The sequence below is a fragment of the Haemaphysalis longicornis genome, unplaced genomic scaffold (genome assembly GCF_048455015.1).
Source record: "Haemaphysalis longicornis isolate Haplotype H1 unplaced genomic scaffold, Haemaphysalis longicornis Haplotype H1 scaffold_4, whole genome shotgun sequence".
NCBI classification, from domain to species: domain Eukaryota; kingdom Metazoa; phylum Arthropoda; class Arachnida; order Ixodida; family Ixodidae; genus Haemaphysalis; species Haemaphysalis longicornis.
Genome location: NW_027526361.1, coordinates 150,108,184 through 150,114,534, shown reverse-complemented (window position 1 = coordinate 150,114,534; position 6,351 = coordinate 150,108,184).

Below are 6,351 nucleotides of genomic sequence, written 5' to 3'. Positions count from 1 at the left end.
TTAGAAGTAATATTAGGGCGAGTGGCTGGGTTTATTGCCGCAAACATGCGTGCAGAGAGCTACTGTGTGAAGCAGAGAACAAGTGACAACGGCGGCCAATGGCGGAAGAAGTAAGGCCGGAGCTGCATCAACCTTGCAAGGCGAAAAACCTCCCGCACATAACTTCTAAATGTGTAGGCCTCGTGTCATTCGTAAGAGACAGACCACTCGTTCAAGCTCCATTGGTTAAATGTCTGTACAGACCGCATCAGCGCAGTTACAGACTGCACAAGCGCAGTTGTGCAGTATATGCCTCCCCCCCCCCCCTCTGCTCCACCCCCCAGTTTTCATTCCGGTGAAGCCGATTTCCTAGGCGCCGCATCGGTGCTCCTCCTCGCCAGCGCCGCTCCCCCATTCACTGCTGCTAATCCCCTCGCTACCACCGGTGCTTTTCCCACAAGCTGCGCAGCCGGCTCAAAACGGCTGTAACGCCATTATCAATCAATACCAGAGCAACTCGCCCGCCTTGAACGCAGACGTCAGCCCATAAATCTCCTTCAGCATGAAAGGATTTCCGCGACGCATTTTCGCCCGTTTATTTCACGCCCAAGCACGCGCCCACCACCGGTGAACAGTTTCTGAGTGCACTGGGGGGGGTGGAAGCAGGGGGCGCGCATGCACAGCTAGTGTTCATGCAGTTACCAATGACATGCGCGTTGTGCTGGCGGGAAATTTAAAAGTGGAAGCCTCGTGGCTCAGTGTGACAAGTCAGCTCTCCTCAATGGCCGAGCGGTTTGGGTTGGGGCTGGTGTGTTACACCGCCGGTGAGATGCCGACGACGCGGGGTGGAAACGGTCAGCCACATATGTTTGTACACTAGAATAAAGCTCGAGTCCTTCGAGGATTTACCTCCTTATGGGCAAAGGCGTGTCAGTCGCGTGTCATTCATTCGAAGGAGCGTCTTCCGGAACAGAAGTGCAAATGGTGCGGCAACAACTGAGAGCCGCGGCCACCGCCGTTTCCACGCATGCATCAGCTCGCCGAGTAGCTGCTAATCTCGACCGGATGAACTGGAACGTCGACCTGAGCCAATATTTTTGGTTGGCCTTGAAGGCCTTTCAAAGCGGCAATTTTGACGGTGCCTTTCACTTTTAAGCACGCGCAAGTAACTGGTTGCCGGTTTATCAGGCACGAGTAGGGTGTCGAGGGAAGGGGGGGGGGGAGGCACGCGCAGACATAGGTGTCATGCCCTAATTGATGACATGTCCGTGGTGCTGGCGGGTGGTTCAAACTTGTACCTATACCGCCCCAATGCGAACATTCCGGTGTCGTCAGGGTCGTGCGGTTTGGGTTGGTGTGTTACGCAGACAGTAGGATGCCTGTGACGCATACGAGGAGGGAAGAAGACAGCTCCATGTTTGCTTACCAGAATAAACCTCGAGTCCTTGAAAGTTCTATTGGGTTAAGTGCTGATTTCTCGACCGGGAATTACAAGCAAAGAAGTTCTGTTTTGTGCATTTCGTATACTGGGGCCAACTTCGCCGCTCATCCGTCATTACAGAGTGGAAGGGCAATAATGTTTCGTTTTGTGCGTTACTGAATCGGACTGGCTCAACGGCAGAGCTCCCAGCAAATGGGGGCAGTGGCTTTCTTCGTGTTTTATTTTGTAAAGGCGGGGCATCGCAACGCCACGCAGCTATTGGCATGCAGCAGTAGCTAGACGTGACGACGCCGGAATCTTGTCCATTGGGTTATAGCTTTATCAGTGCAAAACTGCACTTGACTCAATCCTGCATATAATTCAAACAGAGAATACTTTACAAGACGAGAAGTAGTTGTCCGCCACGAGACACCCGGTATGTTCTTCCTTTTTCTTCAGCCACTGTGTGTTCAGGTGTCACAGCATAAGGGGTATAATGATTTCGATTGATTGATTGATTGATTGATTGATTGATTGATTGATTGTTTGTTTGTTTGTTTGTTTGATTGATTGATTGATTGATTGATTGATTGATTGATTGATTGATTGATTGATTGATTGATTGATTGATTGATTGATTGATTGATTGATTGATTGATTGATTGATTTAGTTGTAGGGTTTAACGCGCGGACGCAACGCAGGCGATGAGGCGCGCCGTAGTGGAGGGCCCAGGATTAATTTTGACCACCTGGAGATCTTTAACGCCCGCGGAAATGTCGTACACATGGGCGTTTTTGCTTTTCGCCCCCATCAGAAAAACGGCTGCCGCGGCCGGGAATTGAACCCCCGTCCTCGTGTTCAGCAGCACAAAGCCTTTGCAACCGAACCACATCGGCGGGCGTATAATGATTTCAGTAGCTTTGGGGGTACCCGCGCGAAACAAAAACAGTTGATTCCAAGCAACTTTTCTGCTATAAATGCACTTCAATTAGTTACCGGCGTCATATTATCAACTCACTTCTTACAGGTCCCGCAATGTGAAGGAAAGTGCGCAGCCCTTTCTCACTGCCTATTGTTTTGACCCACTGCTAAAAGGACCTCGCTGTCCGGCATCAGTAACCTGGATGTAGAATCGCGGGTTTTAGCGTGAACGACCTGGGAACGAGCAGTGCCAAAGTTTTTCCAAGAACCGGGATTTCTTCACTGCATAGTTCTTTGGGATCAATTATAGGCTATTTTGGTAAATAAGTTGGGTTTCCAATTTTTGGGTTGTTCTACGTGGGGTGGGGTATATAAGCACGTTTAATTAATGTACTGCATTGCACAGAAAGGTCCAGGCTGGTACATCTCTCCAAACGGACTATCGCGCCATCGAAGGATACACCCCTTTTAGTTGAGCATTCCCCGTCCAACTAGTTTGGCCATGAAAACAAATCTACAGTTTTCGGTGACACCCACTTTCATTCGATGCCGATGATACTCGTCATTGTTGCACCCATCGCGTAATAGCAATGACACTGCAAGGAATAATTCACAGACCAAATTTCGAGAAAGCCTGGTGCTACTGGGCTTGGTAGCTCGCTGAGCACTGAGATTTCGATGCCTAAATTTAACATACCTGAGATGTAACATGGATCCAACAAGGGCAATGTCCCAAAGGCGTCTAATTCCGTTATTAATGGCAGAAAATGCAATATTCACAGGTTAATTTTATGCAGCGCTCCTTGCACGCGAAACGAAACATTCGACAATGTCACGTGAGAAGAGGCAAAAAGACATAAGCTTTAATTGCACGCGGAGAGGAGTCTCGAGCAGGCACGAGCGATTACAGGGGCAGTGAGTATACACCGCAGTGCTCTCCTAGCTATAGCCACAGTGCTACAGCTTTACCTTGAATTGCGCTAAGGTTACAACGAGAAACTGAACAAAAGAGGTACGGAGACGAAGCGCAAACTTGCAGTATCTCATTTGCCGTAATATCAAGCTCGGACCTGCCATCGCCCCAGAGAGAGTATTCAAGATTTTCCAGGATGCCTTCTGCAAGCTCGTGTTTACCCACGAGGGGTCGGTATGCTATGTGTACACAATTAGGTCATATAAAAAGCTACCACGGTACCACCCGGCACATCGAAAATTGGAAGGGGGCATTGCAGCCTCCTGCTTGACCCATGACTTCAGGAAAGCGTGCTACGACCTCACGCCAGAAAGCTACGCACCACAGATTCCTAGGCTAAGGGATCAGGGGTATGCAGACAGCCTGCTAGCATCGGTTAGGGTGAAGCTGCTCCAGTCTATTATAGCAGGAAGGAGGAACAAAGCAAGGGAACGAGCAGAGAAAGGGTGGGGGTTGCGATGCCATATTTTATGGCTTACCACACAGGACAAAAAAGCTTGCGGATGAGAATGATGTGAAAGTGCTTTCCTACGCAGCATGAAAGCCAAAAGGCACGTGCGGAAAAGTGAACGGAATACAAGAAGCTAATAACGAATGAGGCGTGAAACCGAGGCAACAATTTGCATCTTCAGATACGCGTGATATTAAAATGTCACCGACCTGTGGAAAACCGTATATCGGGGAAAGTTGAAGGTGCGTGAACTAACGCCTCAGGGAGCACCGATATTCAGGTCAGCAAACAGAGCAAACGAGCAAACCGTCACTCCATTGCAAAACTTGCAAAGGATGCGAGTGCACATCACAGTTTGAGCACACACACATCTTGGCACGAACCAACGACAGGTTCACACGCGTGATCATAGGAGCCTATCACATAATTACACAAGCAGATGGGTGCATTAGCATTCCATCAATCCTACTGTCTAATGAGTAACAAAATTTATTCGGAGATATCATCTTGCAGGTAGGCATTCCCACATCTCCACGTGCAGTGTTTACATCCATTGTTGCCGCCTAAGTAGGTGTGTGATCTTCACCTAACTGTTATTTTGGGTGTTTTGCCGCACAAGCGCAGTATCGCGCAGTATCGCGCCATATATATATATAGTTAAGAGAAAAGGTTCCTGGCTATGAGGTTAGCTGTACGATAGAGAAGTCAAACTGAAAAACATAACATTTAGTCTAACGTTTTGACCGGGGGCCGGTCTGTTTCAAAGGTCTTTTTGGCCGATCTTTTTCAAAGACCGGCCCCCGGTCGAAACGTTAGAATAAATGTTGTTATGTTTTTAGTTTGACTTCTCTATTATGCATATATATATATATATATATATATATATATATATATATATATATATATATATATATATATATATATATATATATATATATATATCGGCCTTCGTCCCTCGAAGGCCGGTCCTTTGGCCGAAACGTTATACCATTCCTCTTTCGACGTGTGTCTTTCTTTTTCTTGATATTTGCGGGTGTGAAAGAAACATTTATTCTTGCAATTATATATATATATATATATATATATATATAGCAAAGGGGTTTATTGGAAGGAAGAGAGAGTCCGCAGGGATGAAGAGGCAAAACCGTCCAAGGTTAACCGGTCACAGGATTCGACTCGACGCGCGCGATCACGCACCGGTGATGACAGCCATTGATCCGTGCTACATGCTCATTCGGGGATTGACCGGTCGGTGAAGAAGGATTGGACGGCGAGAGCACTTCAAGCAATCTCCATCACAATTTCCCCCGGTGAAGCAGGAGCCATCCTGGCGACTTACGGCGATGAAACGACAGCGGAGTCATAGCAGGGCTTCAAGCGACTGACGTGGACGGTTTCGATGCCACGACAGCAAAGGTCTGTAGGGGGCGTCAGTGGTTCTACTGTGTAGTTCGCGGGAGAAGTACACTTGAGGACGCGGTAGGGGCCATGATATTTCGAAAGCAGTTTGGAGGATAGACCCGGTGTTGTAGCGGGGACCCACAGCCACACAAGGTCGCCAGCACGAAAGGAAGATGAGGCGTGGTCGTTGTCGTGAAGATGCTTCTGGCGACCCTGGTCATTTGTTGTCAGTGAGCGGGCAAGCTGGCGGCACTCTTCTGCTTGTCGGGTTATGTCCGAAATAGGGTGCCACTCAGAAGAATCGGGGCTGTACGGCAGTATTCTATCCATTCTCCAAGACGGCTCGTGTCCATAGAGGAGAAAAAATGGTGAAAAGCTTTTAGTGGTCTGTGCGGCGGAGTTTTAAGCAAACGTTACAAAAGGTAGCACCACATCCCAATTTGAATGATCACGAGCGACGTACATGGTGAGCATGTCTCCGAGTGTGCGGTTAAATCTCTCTGTCAGGCCGTTCGTCTGTGGATGGTATGCGGACGTAGTGAGATGAACAATTCTGCACTGAGCGAGGAGGGATTCAACAACCTAGGAGAGGAATACGCGCCCTCTGTCGCCGAGTAATTCGCGGGATGCACCATGCCACAAGACAAGGGAGCGCAAGACGAACCCAGCAACATCACCCACCGTAGCGGCTGGCAGCGCTGCGGTTTCCGCGTTAGGTAGTCGGCCACAACAATAATCCATCGGTTGGCGGAAGGAGTGCATGGCAAGGGGCCTTAGAGGTCGATGCCGACACGATCGTTAGGACGAATAGGACATGACAAAGGCTGTCGAGGGCTGAATGGTTGCGGTGCAGGCGTCTTGCGGCGGTGACAGTCGGTGCAAGCACGAATGTATTTGCGCACGAAGCTGTACATTCCACGCCAATAGTATTGTTGGCGGATGCGAGTGTACGTTTTAAGAAGTCCAGCTTGAGCGGCTTGGGTTCTCTACCAGCCCTCTCTCTACCAGCCCTCTCTACCAGCCAAGGGTTCTTTCGCGCCGTGCTGGGCAATTAATTCCCAACGTGGTGGAGGCGGCGGCAGGGGGCGGAGCAGGGTGCGTTGCTGAGGGTTTCACTCACAGAGCACACCGTAGAGTGCGCGGCGAATATACTCAGCGTTCACCACGCGGAGGTGCCTGCTCGCCGGCGGGTGCGTCGGCGGTAC